General features: G+C 44.3%; 1 long non-coding RNA gene across 1 annotated transcript in view; it reads left to right on the forward strand.

Moving 5' to 3' along the window:
* Positions 1–14,280, forward strand: part of LOC309883595 — a 213,054-nt gene that overhangs the window by 92,866 nt on the left and 105,908 nt on the right. Inside the window, exon 4 of the long non-coding RNA XR_014318484.1 lies at positions 4,873–5,067. This is a non-coding gene — a long non-coding RNA (uncharacterized lncRNA). The remainder of the gene's footprint in view (positions 1–4,872; positions 5,068–14,280) is intronic.

Genomic DNA, 14,280 nt, shown 5'->3' on the forward strand with positions numbered 1-14,280 from the left:
AGGGTAACAGGGTGTGTGGAAATGTCTGGAATTTGGATAGTTCTCAGTACTTGCCATGTTGGATCATCCTTCTCTGCAAGACACTGCTTTGATTCCTCCTCCTCAAAACAGGTGTTTGCCAGGCTTGTTGTGTGATGTGCACTGCTGTGAGCAGCGACACTCCCTGCCTTTGTGTGACTCTTTCTTTTCCAGAATGGTCACCAGGCCATGACTGAATGAGCAGTGTGATGCTGATGCCTTCCAAAACAACAGATGTGTTTCACCAGTCTCACTTGCACAGAAGGGTCTGGCTTTCTGCTAAGTCATTTTACATTCTTTTTCAAAATAATTCATGTTCTCAATATTGAAAGGGGATGACTCAAGAAAAGGTCAGTCCTTTGTTCCTGACCATTAAGATCTACATACAGTTACTTTCAGTAAAATCCGTGAAGGTTCTGTGCAGTCACTGTATGGAATTTCTAGTGCAAAGTGTCTGGTGAGGTGTCTGGGATGGATGTTCTTGTGGCTAATATAAAGGACAAAGAGTTTAAGATCTGTCTTCCGCTTTACATATCCAAACATACAATGAACTGGAAAAATCTGTGATGCTTTTTTGCCTTACATATTGTAGAAAGATTTAATACGTGCAGTGCACTTATAGCTTGCTGATAGAACTCAACTGCAAACACTATTAGGTGAGCACTTTCTGCTGTAGTGTCAAACATGACGCTACTGGATCATTTTAGTACCAACTAGATGCGATGGGAAGGCAAGTAGTTCTGCTTATGACCTGGGTCACATTTAAAAATGGAACTTCAATAGTAACAGCATGGTACATTTTGAATATATCTGTGAGTGAGATTGCTTTGATAGGTCCTCTCTTGGGAAAGATGTTCCTTCGTCAGCTACAAGTCAGTTCTGCTTGCCCTTGGCAGCCTGTGCTGGGAACACAGAAGCTCAGTGGATGCTTTTTGAATCATATCCCTGATGTCAATGGTATATGTACCCTAAAAGGTAACAAAATGCATTCCTACATCCACACTGAGTGAGGCATGTAATGATATTTCTTCCCTGGACACAGCACATATTGATGTAAATAGTTCTTGTGCACTTCAGGGTTTGCAGTTCCAACACGTGCTGCCTGTGAGAGTGTTCCCTGCAGCACATTCATTTCTCACTGCACAGAGAATCTCAAATTCTTTTTGGATAGCCAGGGAAGAGCACAGAAGTGTAATCGTTTTCTCTGAGAGCAAACACAAGATATTATAAAAAGCTTTTGCAGTATGACTCAGAAACAAGAATTACAGTGTGCTGTCTAGTAAGAATTCTGAAGTTCCTATAACTGAGTTTTTCCATTTTATGACTTACCAAAAGCCAAGATTGACCTATTAGCCTGCATTATGGCTAAGGAAATGGCCACAGAATTATGCAGCAACATAGTTTAATATTAGTCTTGAAGCTAAGCCCAAGCAGAAGTTGACAATACAATCTGAGTTAGTGATGACTGTATATTAGGGAGACATAACCTGTGAATTGTTGCTTTCAGAGCTCTAGGTTGGTTCCCATGGACATGAATGAATTGCAAACCTCAACCTTCCCTTTCCTTGCATATAGAAACTCTAGGGGAAGAAGAAGTCCAAATAGCTGAGAAAGCCTCTCACACAAGGATCTCAGATAATTCATGAGTAGACTTGTGCTGCTAGTCCATTTTTCATATTTTGCTTAGCTGATTTGAAAATTCAGAAGAAAAAAGTCTCGACTGTGAGTCAAACAAGCAGGATATTTAAAAACAAACAACAACAACAAAACTAACTACAGAATGGAAATGATTTCACTTCAGGTCAAACAGAACATGTTGTTTAACTCAGATGGTCTATTTTGTTCAAACTGTAGAATGTTTTAAAAACATACTGAAGTAATTTTTAAAAATTACCAGTAGTATTGATTTACAAAATCTAAATGCTTTGATCCCCCATGTCCCCTTTGGGATGTATGTTTTTCAGTTGAAACAATTTGCTAGAATCAGTATACATCCAGCCAGCCTGCCACCACGTTTTCTTTTACTTCACCAAATGATTTTGTTTGGTTCCATCTCCCAGCCTCTTTCCCTGGGCAGTGGCAGAAACCCTCAGACAACTTTTTGGATTTGGCAGGGGGGTTAGACCCAGTGATCTGTGGAGGTCCTTTCCAACCCCTACAGTTCTGTGATTCTGTGATCACTTTGTTATTCTGGTACCAGAGGCTGGATAATTTCACTTGACTGAGATGTACAAATGAAGACCATGGAGAACCACCCCAATTTGGAGGGATCACCCCCAGAAATGGCTGGTTTTGGTAGGACTGTATGAGGAGGCTTGTGACTGCTGCTGGGGAACCACTGCAGCAATAGGAGTTCTGGCTTCGAGGAGCCACTAATGGAACAAAATGTTCCCTCTGTCCCTGGCGTGGGTTGAGATATGGCCGGGCAGTGAGCTATTGACCCAGCACAGCATGTCTGTGGGATGGGAGGGAGATTTTTTTGGACAAGAACTTTGAGAAATTCTGCAGGAAAAAGTTCTACAAACAACTGGATTTAATCTCTGTTTCTGCTCAGATGTGGATACTCGTGGTTTCTAAAGTTTGTTCAAGAAAGGGTCAGTCATGTAACTCAATCATGATGGACACTGGAGGCATTTTTCTCCTTTATGTAAAAGAGATTTTAGGAGGGCAAAATAACTATCAGCTGCCAGTAGGAGTGAACCTGAACATTGGCTGGCCTCAGTTTGTGGTAGGTTCAATAGCAATAAACGTGTGTATTTTATGCTCCCAGTAATAACCCGGTTAGAGGCACTTTGAAAGGAGATAGTGCTTGATCTTTTTGTTGAGAAGTTGTGCAGAACACAGGAACCAAGGGGAGAAAGAAAAGAACAAATTATTTGGAATTCATATCATTAGTAATGTTTGGACTGAGCAAACAGACCTTGGTTCAATGGGTTCTCACTCTCTATACCAGTTAAGGAAGGAGGAGAGAAGTACAACTAAGAAATTCTGTGCACACAATCTTTTTGAGTTTCTTTTATTCCCCATTTTACCACAGCAGTATAGAAAACATTTGTTAAAAACCTGTTAAGCTGTTAGGACCCCTGTGGCTAAAATCACTATTGCGAAAAGAAGTCTTGCAGCATTGAGAGCTTCCCCAAACTGTCATGGTCTAAGCTTGGAGATGCTGTTTATGCATTACTCATTTATGTGGGCTTAAATTTTTAAATCTTACTTTTCTGTGTGTGCATATTTCCAAAAAGGATCCTACTTATCAGATTGGACTTGTGAGTATTAGAGGCTTCGCTATCCTGAATTAGGCCCACATGTACCAAAGCTGAACGTGATTTGCTCGAAAAATAATATCAAGGTGGCTTTGCAGTGTTAGAAAATATTGTTTAGTATAGGCAGAAGTGTGGGACTAGGATTGAGTAAGAAAGAGTAGTAGTTATTGAAAATCTTGAGGTAAGTCCCTGAGTTTGTTGAGCCCAGAGCAGAGCAGGCCGAGGGGAGGCCTCATGGCGGTCTGCAGCTCCCTCACCAGGGGAGCGGAGGGGCAGGCACTGGGCTCCGCTCCCCTGTAACAGTGATAGGACTCAAGGGAATGGCATGGAGCTGGGACAGGCTGAGTATTAGGGAAAGGTTCTGCACCTAGAGGGTGGTCAGGCACTGGGACAGGCTCCCCAGGGCAGTGGGCACGGCCCTGAGCCCGCTGGAGTTCAAGAAGTGTTTGGATGGCACTCTCAGACGTGGGGTCTGATTGTGGGGCGGTCCTGTGTGGAGCCAGGAGTGGGACTTAATGATCCTTGTGGGTCCCTTCCAACTCAGGATATTCTGTGATTCTAAGAGCTGAAATTGGAAGGATTTTAAAGACAATGGAGTATTCAAGGTAACCATTAAGATACATCTATACTGCACTTGTATGAACTGACTGAGTGAACTCTGATTTAGCTACATAATTTCTGTATTTGCTTTGAATGGTAGGTAAAGGAGTTCTGATCTCTGAACCTATGTTTTCCCCTCTAAAGGCTGGTATGACAGACTTGCAGTCTGACCTGTGTGTACTCTTAGTTTCCTTGACAAGGCTTATAGTTAAAACCTGGCCATTTCTGGTACAAAAGAAATTGCAAGGACAGGAATGAGAGAAGGGATATTTGTCGTGTTCACCTTCATTAAACAAAAACAAAACAAAGAAACAACAAAACACTAAAGAAAGTAGCTTCTACTTGGGCTACTGGTATCTATCTGCAAGCTCCAGAGGTGCTCTAGTAGGTGACTACAGAAGAAGACCTGCTATTTGCTTTACTTGTAATGGAGTGGGAAAAAGATAATGGAAGAGAAAAATCCATACAGTGTGATAGAAAGAAAAAGCAGCCCTCAGCGTGAAAGAGCCATGCTGGGAAAAATGTGAACAACTCATAAAGATGTTGCTGTTATTTGTTCCAGTACTTAATATTCTAGACAAAGGGCTGTTCTCTGTACTTCTTTGTGTGACCTTATTGTGTATTTGGATGTATTTGCTGATGACCTGGAGTTTTGGATGGGCATTGGCTGGAAAATTTTTCCTTACAGACATTGTTTTCCTGTTTCATAATAGGAGAAATTTAACTCTTCTAAGAAAGGACAACTGGAGCCTTAGTTCTGTGATAATGCCAATAATAATAGTTACTACTTTCTTGTCCAAACATTCTTTCGACACAAATGACATTTTGTACAAAATATATATTTTTTCAAAAAAATATAAATTCTTTTCTAAATGCAGTGGGAGTTTTGACATTGATTTAATGGTTGGAGTATCAGACCCTTGAGGGAAAAAAGCAGTATGTTCTCCTTTGATCTTCTATTCATCTTCTTGCTTTGTTATCTTCATTTCAGTTCATCTTTTCTGAACAAGGATGAAGTTGCTGTCCTCTGCTGGCCCTCTCTCGTTTTGATGCACATGATCATCACTGCAGTTATGTTTTTGGCACAAGCACGCAAGTAGTTGAAGGAACTTCCTCTGTCCTAGTGGAAAATAGAGATGAGGATCTTTCTTCTAACAGACATAGCTGATGAAGTGGCAGATGCCAGGTCAGTGTACAAATTGTAAACAATTCTAGTTAATGTTCGCTTTTCTGCTTGTTTATACCTGAACTGTTGAGATAAGCTTGCACCACACATCCAAATTCTCATTTTCTGGCTGCCAGACGTGGCCACTGGAAACAATTCGGGTTCACAAGAGGAGTATGGGAGGAGAACAGAAGAGTGGAATTGCAAAAGCATATTAGATATTATTTGGCCTTGAGGATAAACTTAAAAGCCTCTCCAGGATCTGGGGAAGATGGAGATGAAAAATTACGTATTTAAGGCAGCAAATCAGTGGGCTGTTTACTGTTTAAATTCCATAATCAGTATGGTCTGGGGCTTCAGTTATGTACTGTGGTTGAAATGGCCCTGCATGTCTTCCATTTATACAGTTTCCTCTCAGCAGAATTCAGCTGATACGTGGTTCATAGGTCTGAAATGCCAATATAGCACAAGTTCTGTTGCTGTCCAGTAGAGAGAAGCTGAAAGATTAGAAATACTTACATAAATATGACCAAAAGTGCTAAAGAAAAATGAGTTTTCCTACTGGGTTTCTAACAAACACTGATGTCATGTAACCAGCTAGATGCTGGCTGAACAAACAAACTTTGCAATATTGCACTCTTGAGCTGGTATACTACAGAGGGAGTGAGGGCCAGAACTGGGGACCATTCTTGGTGAGGACCCGGCCCTTCCTAGGAATTCGGCCTTTCCTAGGAATTCCTCCTCCAGTGCATCACAGGCAGTTCCAAGTGCTGCAGTAAGAGAATCGTGCCTCAGACCTTCCCAGATTCTATAGGAAACAGCTAGTACCATGAACCTGATCCATATGTTGTTGGGGTTGGCTAACCATTTTGTAGTCAAAACTGCAAACTGAATAACTGAAACCTTGCATCAGATCTGGAAAACAAACTATTCTGTTCCGTACCCCATCACCATCCCCAGTATGGATAACAGGGATAACACTTCAGCTGGCAGCATAGGCCATGAGGTTTAACAGAATGCAGCTTATTCTTCCATGACTCTCAGTCCTGGAGTGCTGACAGCAAGAGACTAGAAGTGGGCCAAGGAAATTGATGCTGGATGTGAGTCAGGTACAAGGCTGAATTCAGCTTGGATTTAATATTATTGAAATACCACAGGTGGTTTCTGTTAGGATTTGGCCTCATATAGCAAGGCTGAAGTCAGGTCAGCTGTTCAGTGAGATCCAGCCTTGAATTCTCATGAGCATGGTGAGTTGAGTGAGATTTCAGTCACACCTGAAGCAAAAAATAGTCCCTTTCCTGTCTGGGTGCGAGCTTGTGACCAGAAATCACACGGGCTCATGTGAAATGTACATAGAAGAGTGGGTTTGGGCGTACACACTTTAGTTTCCTTTAGCTTAAGTGGGATTTGTACCAATGAGCTGTAGCACAGGTCTGACACTGGGTCTTGTGGCTGAAAGTTGACCCTTTACCTTGTTAATCCAAAATTGGTTGTTTTATCTACGTCCAATTGGTTGCAAAGAAACCTCAAGGTGTATTTTAAGAAAAGCCGTGAGAATTAAGACGTGTGAGTAAGAAACCGCAGCAGCTCATCAGGTTATGAATTATGTCCATAAATATGTTGAGGCTGAGCCACGTGGGTGCTAAGATGCCTTTCTTGCAGTTGGCTCTGGTTTATCCCATGCTTTTTGGACCTTACTTTTCTTGTGGCTGTTCTGACACATTGTGAAAGACCCACCAATATAAAAAGAGGGACTTTCCAAGCTGCTCAGGGCTCCGCTTTGCTGCTTGTCAATCAGGGTTGGCTTTTGCTTACTTGGTTTGGTTAGAAATGTTCTGGAGAAGTTCCAGAGAATGGAGCAATATGGACTTGTAACCAAGGTTAGGTATGAACAGAATAGGGTCATGTTCCCATACTTCCAGTGTTGCACCACAAAACAAGGATGACTTTTGTGCTTTCCAAGACAGCGCATGTAAAAGGAGAAAAAACATGTCTGTTCTGGGTCAAACTGATCAATCAGGAGTGCAGAGAAACCTCTTGATGTGAGATATAGATTAGAAGTGACATCACCAAACTCTGATGCCATTACGCTCCAGTGTGTCATGTCAAGCTTGTCTCTATTGTTTGTCATGAAGTCATGTTATTCCCTTTTTTCCCCTATTTTGTCACTGTAGAAAGTACACTGGTTGGCAGTTCCCTCGCATATTTTTCACCTATACCTCCGAAGTGTTAAAGTGAAAGTAAGAGTTGGAATTCATAGCCTTTTGTTACAGATAGATGCATTAGAATTGCACTGTTTGTGCAATGGGGTTCCTAACCCCATTTCTCAGCAATCCTTCCTCAAACCCAGCAGACCTTACAGTTACTGACTGTTAAATATCAAAGGTAGGTACACTGGGAGGGAATGAAGCATTTCCTTGCCTGTTTGGACCCTGGAGGAATCAGTAATGGCTTCAGGGGCTGAGAGGTGACACCAACCACATGCTCAATTTTCCAGGCTTGGTGTTTATAGTAACTGACCCTGCTCTAAGCCTCACGTCTGCTGTATTTTTGGCTGACTCAGTCACTGGAGATTTGATCCAGTATGGTTGTTAATTAGCTGCATTTACTAGCTCATTTGCATTTTTATCCGTGATTTAATAACTGTATTCTGTTAGCCTTGATTAGTTCAACAGCAGAAAAGTGTCAGTTATTTCAGGGAGAAGTCAGCTGGCTGGCTCATTCAGTGCTAATCGGTAAGGAGCATAGAGGGCTGTTTTTTTTGTTTGACTTTCAGTAGGGTCAGTCACAAAGGTGCAGAGTTGTTGACTCTTTCTAGAAGACTTTTCTCCTTCACACTAGTTTGATCTCACATATTCACTCTGCCTTCTCTCCTCCCCATGCACACAGGGTTTGGAGGAGTCTGAATCTCAGCATCTGGTTTTTGCAATCCTTAGCCAGTAAAATGATGATTGAATATGGCTTCCAAAATACACAAAATGTGCATGAGCTGGTTTTTACCAAAAGGCTGTTTTTTTGCAGAGTCATTTTTTGCTTATAACTACGTACTAGCAAAGCCCGGGGGAACTGTAAGGTGGGTTTGTGGAGCCAGAGAGGTGGTGCGTTTTTTTTTTTTTCCCCTAACCCCTTGAATTTCTCCTGTGTTTCTGAGGGTGAGCCATGAACAAAAGAGTTTCTATTAAAGAAAAATGAGAAGTGCAAATCCTTCTTCTCCAGCTCTGGGTTTACCCAGGTATGCAATACCGTTGTATCACTGAAGCATCCATTGTATTAGAAAAACTTGTTTCTTAGCTCCTGGCTAAGAAACGAGCCTAAGCCCCCGGCTGACGGATAGAGATGTTTCAATTTCCCTCAGTCATTCTCACTGCGGATTGTATATTCAAGGGAAAATCCTCACCGCAATACTGGACATGCCATGCTCTTAGCAGACTGACGTTTATTAACTAATACAAAGTTGCAAATGATGTACAAACACAGCTAAACAAAAGAGCCCAGTGTTGAGCCTAAATCAAGGTCCTAAATCATAAGCCGTGGTGTGACAAACTGCACAATGTTTGCCAGTACTTTTAAAATGGGGCTTTCTTGCCAGGCTGAGAATCCATAGAGCCTGGCCAAAGAAAACAATGGGAGGGAGCCAGGGTTCTCCCAAGCCTTGGCATGAAATCCACAATAGTAGCTTTGGCTGAGGTCCATGGACTCAAGCACATGCTCCAGAAGGTCACTTCAGAACACCATAATTGCTTGGTATTTACTTCAGCGGGTTTTGCAGACAAAAATAATAATAAAGACAAAAAAGTGCCACCAACACAGCTTAGGGACCGCGTTCCAAGCCCAGGTCCTTGCTGTCTCTCTGCCCCTCTCTTTGGTACCACGGGGACGAGGGTGGAAGTGTGGTCCCTGCTGCCGAAGGGTGGCCGTGGGGATAAGTAGCGCGGCACGCTGCTGCTTGGGCACTGCGAGTGGACTTTTTGTCCTGGCTCGTCCCCGAAGTCCTCGGCAGTGTTTGTCACTGCCATTCAGCGCCTGTTTACTGACCTTTGGGGGCTGAATTGGGGGGTCACTGCCGAGTTCATGTAAGGCGAGCGTTTGCTTTTTCAAACATCCTCTCTGCATCCTCTCCCTCCTGGCAGTCCTGCCAGGGAGGTCAAGATCCAAGCAGATTGTTAGGGCTGGAAAGTAGCCCCAAATCCAAAGCCTGGTTCTGAAACAAATGGGAGCATTAAAAGGGCGACCGAAAGGCCAAGTTTATTCTAAATCTCAGAGTCTGGATTGGATGGTACAAAAAATCTGGGATCCAAATATATCCGGTCCAGAAGCTGACAACGGAGGATGCTCACTACCGACCCTGCATGTCCCTTACCCCCAGAAATGATCCCTCCACAGGGCGCTGCTGCATCGGGGCTGAGGAGCCGCATCCTGCCTCTGTCCAGGGCTGGGTCTGCTCACAGGCGTGTGGTCTCCAGGACTCAGCCTCAGCTCCCTAATGCTCAGCCTCTACTATTTACATTCAGAAAAAGAAACCACATTTGATTATTCAGCATTCTTCTTTTACATTTTTATTGCTGTTTGCAGAACTCTTCCGAAGGCCAGAGGAAACCTTTTTGCTTGACATCTTTAATATTTTAGCACTTCATAGTGTCTTTAGACAAAAACGTCCAACAAGCACATGTGTTTTGGCAACTCTGCTTGTGGCCTCTGTTCCGTCTCTGGCCTTGAAAAGTGAAAGAATGAAAGAAAAAAAAAATCAAAACCTAAAGTGGGTCAGCACTGTTCTCTGTATTTTTGTTGATAGTTCCATTTGGGATTTATGCATTGATAGAGGACAAGTAGGGAAAAACATATGCCCCAAGCACATGCCCTTGAAAAGCAATGTCACATCTTAATTTTCTTGGGCTGGCAATGCGTACATTCCACGCTCTCTGTGATGTAGAACTAATGAAGATAGAAGTGCAAGAAAACCTATAATCAAATCCAGTACATACCAGGCATAGCACACCAAGAAGCACACCCGTCTGAAATCTCATGGTGCTGGAAGAAAAATCCAGGCCGCGCGGCCACGACAGTCAAGTATTTCTCGCTGGGGATTTTTTTAGGCAGCGCTCTGCATCCACAGAAAAACAAAACCCAGCAAAAGTGCTTCCTGGCATCGCCTCGTGTCAAATACTTGTAACCAGCGATATTCGGAGAGTGGCTCAAGTACGCAGAAGTGCAGTTGTTAGAAAAGACGAAAGGCGTGAATTGAACATTTTCTTCTGGTGGTTTAGGATCTGGTTCCCTGTGCTTTAATCCCCCGTGTGCATCCCAGGAGCTTTGTGCACATACACTGTGTATTGCTGGTGCCATGGTGATGATTAGTAACCCGAAAAGAGACTGGCCCTTTCAGCCAAGACGCTCTGCAAAGCCCACAGTGACGGGGGCAGCGCTGCCTCCCCGGAGCCAACGCTCTCCTATCTGGCTGTTTCCACCTGTTTCTGTGTTTTAGGGCATAAATTTCCCCCAGGAGATGAGGTTTGAGGTTTCTTTTTTTCTTTATTTCTTAAAGAGAATTGCGTGCACAGAGCGATTTGCACAATGAGGTCCTGGTACCTGATGGGGCTTCCTGTGGTAGTGCCTATAGCAGCAGCAGCAATAATAATAGCAATAATAACCTAAACCAACAGCTGGTGGGGGAAGGAGCAGAAATGTGATGTGATTTTTCAGGAGTCATGTAACAGTTCAGTGTCAGAGTCCTGAAAATAACCCCCCCGTGTCCTGAGCGCCTGTCTGGTGCTCTGGGCTGGGGAGGATAGCACGCGCTGGTGATGTTTCCTGATCTGGGTTGATTTACAGTCTGTGCAGATCCAGGGAGAAAGCCTGGAACGATACAGATTGTTCCTCCTGACTGTGGATTTCCATTTTTACTGTTTTATTTTAAACCCTAATCTTCAAATCCTGTTAACCTTCAATCCTGTTAAACCTAGCCCTATAAATCCTGTTATCTTTTACCCCATACTATTATAACTCAAACAGTGTCTTAGCTGCCTTGTTGAGGTTTTAGCCCAGGAGCTGAGAAAACTTTCTTTTTTCTTTTTTTTTTTTTTTTTTCTCCTTTTTTCCTTTTCCAAGTCCCCCTTGTTTCCAGAGATCTCCTGAAAGTCACTTTGCTTTTGTGTCTTAGGTACCAGTATGTAAAACAGGAATTTTTCTGACAAGTGTTTGGTAAATGCATAGAAATATGGGGATGCCCCAAATTTCTTAGCTTGTTGGTTGTATTATTATTATTAATTTTATTTTATTTTATTTTAACCCTCGTGTTTTGCAAATGCTGTCCATCACGTATGGCTGGTCCCTGCCAGCCCCCTGCCAGGCAGCTGGGACCCGCTCTGGCTTCATGGCCGTTGAACTATTCAGTCTTCCCTAGCGAGCTTTTTTGTCCTTGAGCATCATGATCCCCCTCTTCTCAAAAATGGGCTGATGTGCTGCACGACTGTCAGTCCATCTTCTACAGACTAATGCTTCAAAGGGAAAGTGAGGTGCTCGCCTTGTCCCAGCTCCTCTCACTGTGCTACACCCTGGCCTGTGGTCGGCTGGGTCCTGCTCCCTCCCTCCCCAGCACGCTTGGTGAGCTCCTGCAGAGGTGGAGGCTTCTTCGTCTTCCCTAGGGCTCAGCTCTGAAGGGAGCCACTCTGGGGAATATCACAGCACTGTGTCACTACTGCTTTGCAAGAGTGCTAAAGTCAACACACCGTTAATGTTAGCTTTGGCGGGGATGGGATCGTGTCTGTTGGTACTGCCCCAAGCTGGGGGAGAGCCTCCAGAGTCTCCAGTTATTTACCTACCACTCACCAGCGCGACTTTCCCAGGTTTACCCAGGGGAAAGCATGGAAGTGGTTAATCTGAACTGGCTGGCAGGCATCCCCCTGCCTGTCAGCTTTATATCCCTCCCAGATGGGACAACTGATAGGGAAGCCGCTGGTGGGAACTGACAAAAGGATACAGAGGAGGCAGATAAGGAGTAGCATGAAATTGTCTTTTGCTTCCCTGTGAGTGCAAGGGAAGAAGGCAGCAGGTGTTTTCAAGGAGCAAATGGCTTGAATTGAACAGCAGAAACCCAATTCTCATCTCTCAGGATAGTCTTCCTAAGCCTCCTGTGAACCTCACTTCTTGGCTCTGGCCGGCAGCGCAGTATAGTTGTTGAGTAGATTCAGATATCTGCACATCTGTAAATAATGAACGATAGCAATTACATGTTCTTTCTGAAAGACAAAGCAGTACATTGAATGCTGTTGGCAGGGAGCAAAGCCCAGCAGGATCAAGCTTAGGGCTGCTGATTTGAACCGTCCCCTCCACTAAAGGGGCACAATTGTCGTGGTGGGCTTGTCTGAAACCCAGGGCCTCCAGCCTTCACCGTTCCTTCTGCTTCTGCCTCTCCCATGGTTCTTACTCAGGCATAGGACGGGCTGACTGATACTGGAAGGATGTACCTTTCCATTCCTTCCTCCCCTACTTCATTTTTCCTTTCAGCACTCCTTTCTTTATAAAATACACGCGGCAGCTTTGACCTGCAGACCCGCAGAAGATGGATGGGGAAACTGAGGCAGGGGGAGATGTTCAGTGCTGAAAGCAGCAGCGTGTCGGCGTGTGAAGGAGCAGCAAAACCAGGCAGAGAGCCAGTCTCTCCCGATTCCTCGTCCTGTGCCCAAATATTGGAGGTGTGTGCCATTTCACTTCTGGCAAAATTAATAAATCCTTGCATGTGCTGTACCTGGCACATTTCGTGTTCATTTTCAGCGTGCGAAGAGCCACAGCCTGCTGCAGTACAGCAGATTTCAGGGTCTGGCTTACCTTTTGCACGTTTGGATCCCTTGTGCTTGTCCCAGGCCTTGTTTGCGTTGTACATTTAAACCCAACAACGTGGAGTAAGCCTGTTTTGGTGCAATGAGTTCATACATGGAACCACGCCAAAGCTTAATGAGCAATCAGAAAGGTGAAGGAACATTCACCATGCTTATTTGTCGCTGCTGCTGCTCCCAGGGGTGTCCTTTAACCCTCTGAATTCAGCACGACATTATGCAAGTTTTGTTTTTGTGCTTAGTGGAGTGTGTAATTGTCCCTTCGGTGACTTGAAGAGCTCTAAATGTTCAAAGACCTTTTGGAGCTCTGGGGAGGAGGGGGAAACCCAAGCAGATAAGTGACTTATTTAGGCAAGGTTAACGCTGATTTCACTTTCTGTTTGGTTCGCCTCCTGCACCAAACTCCAGAACTGCCAGCAGGAGGTTACCTTACCTCTTGGTCACTGCTCATCTCTGTGTTACATAGCGAAGCTTTCCAGGCACCAAGTCTGATACAGTTGGAGCTAGGTTCCAGCTAAAGGAAGCTAGTAATTAAGAATAATTGGCTCTTTTATCTAGAGCTGGAATAAAACCCCCAGTTTCTCATTCAGTATTCTGGAATACGAAGTGACAAATTCAGAAGGCAGTTAGCTGGGGACTAACTAAAAGGATAAAATGGGAGGAGCTCTAGAAATGAGTGTGTGCTGTGAGCTACCCAGCATCATTTCCTTGCTCCCACACGGAGCTCAAAGCTGTTCAGGTAGCTCCCAAGGCTGGGGTTTGCCCCCGTATAAAGGAAAGGAGCAGAGTTTGATGGGGGACAAGTGAATAACATTTTTGCCATGCACGACAAGCTCCTGGGTTGCTTCTGCCATGCGGATGGGTGATCTGAGCTGGTTGTGTGCGAGGAGACAGACCAGCAAATGACCTCTGATGGTTTCCACAGTGCTTGGGTGGCAGTGGTGTTAGCCACGCAGACAAAAACTGTGTCAGGCCACTTAGAAATGTGGGCCACACAAACACAACGGGTTTGGAGATGAAGACAGAGGGATGGGCTGGCTTGGGGACCTGGCCCTGGATGGGGAATGTTGCTGAAGGCTGGGTGGAAGCTCCCTGTTATAGGTAAGTGCTGCTGTGGGTAAGGTGGTTCCTAGGGCAGTCTTTGTTCAGGCAATTTAACACAGAACGTGTAAACTTACACCTGCAAGGAGCACTTTGGTGTGGGGCTGGGCCAAACCCTGTGGAGGTCGAGAGGAATCTTTCCACTGACTTCAATGGGCTGGGAGTCCAGGTCCCCAGTGGTTGGTCTGAAGTGACACACAGCCTGTTTTTTCTGACAGTTTTTTCCCTTTCTGTATTTTCCAAAAACAGTAAGAGACGAACAAGCAAAAACTTCATCTGTTTTGCTGAAGAAGAACTGAGG

This window comes from Aythya marila (genome assembly GCF_965140915.1).
Source record: "Aythya marila genome assembly, chromosome: 14".
NCBI classification, from domain to species: domain Eukaryota; kingdom Metazoa; phylum Chordata; class Aves; order Anseriformes; family Anatidae; genus Aythya; species Aythya marila.